The sequence below is a fragment of the Octopus bimaculoides genome, chromosome 18 (genome assembly GCF_001194135.2).
Source record: "Octopus bimaculoides isolate UCB-OBI-ISO-001 chromosome 18, ASM119413v2, whole genome shotgun sequence".
NCBI classification, from domain to species: domain Eukaryota; kingdom Metazoa; phylum Mollusca; class Cephalopoda; order Octopoda; family Octopodidae; genus Octopus; species Octopus bimaculoides.
In genome coordinates, this window is record NC_068998.1 from 39,381,741 (window position 1) to 39,382,714 (window position 974).

At 30.6% G+C, this 974-nt stretch overlaps 1 protein-coding gene across 1 annotated transcript in view; it reads right to left on the reverse strand.

The window, feature by feature from the left end:
• Positions 1-974, reverse strand: part of LOC106884070 (LIM and senescent cell antigen-like-containing domain protein 1) — a 93,741-nt gene that overhangs the window by 23,201 nt on the left and 69,566 nt on the right. The window lies entirely within an intron of this gene.

Genomic DNA, 974 nt, shown 5'->3' on the forward strand with positions numbered 1-974 from the left:
TACACATATATAAAATAGTAGTTTTCATTGGCATTTTTAAGATAATAGTCCTATAGTGAAAAGAGAAGAGGGTGTAATGTGGTGTATCTGGTTTGAAATCAGTGAACTTAAACTAGTTTGAAGAGATAAACAACCAGTTGTTTGTGTCTTTTAGCAACAAAGTTACTTTCTATTCAGTTGATATTAATGCCAGTGTAGGTAACTAACAAATCTCACAATCTCACAGAGCGGGAGATGTGCGTGTGTGTGTGAGAGAGAGAGATTCATATATATATATATATATATATATATACACATACACACATTTAAGTGTGTAACCAAGAGGAGAAAGTGACAAGTTACAAAAATAAATTTTTAGCAAGATTTAAATAAAGTAAATTTATTATAAGCTGAGATTTCTTTCTTTGGAGAAGTTTTAATAATGCAGCTTTAGACTCATAATGAAGATTTGTTTTTAATTCAGTGAAAAATTATTCTTTGTTATAAGACTGATAACTGCATAAAACTTCTATTAATAATGAAGGAAATACCTCAGGTTATTTTGATGAAGTTTCAACAGAGGTCAGATTGGTGTTGCAGATGTTTTTCAGTGAGCAGTCTAATGTTAAACATCTGCTCCACAGTACTCCTTTTGAGCCTAAATCCTGCCTGGTCTTCTGTCCTCCCATAACCCTTTAGCTTTCACATTATTCTATCAAAAGTAATGCTTGTTAATTCACATTGTTTTGAATTTAATCGTTCATTATTTTGTAGCTTTGAGATTTTGATGAGGTAACTGTTAATTTTTAAAATGATATAGTAGGGTTAGTGTGAGAGACCAGATCTGGCGAGTTTGAACATAAAACAGGTTGAATATTTTGGCTAGATACAGCTGGTTTAAATGCTAAAGGGTTAAATCTGCTTAGCAGAACTCTTAGCAATAAATAACTCCATATATGAGTACTTTTATATTATATATATGTATATATATATAT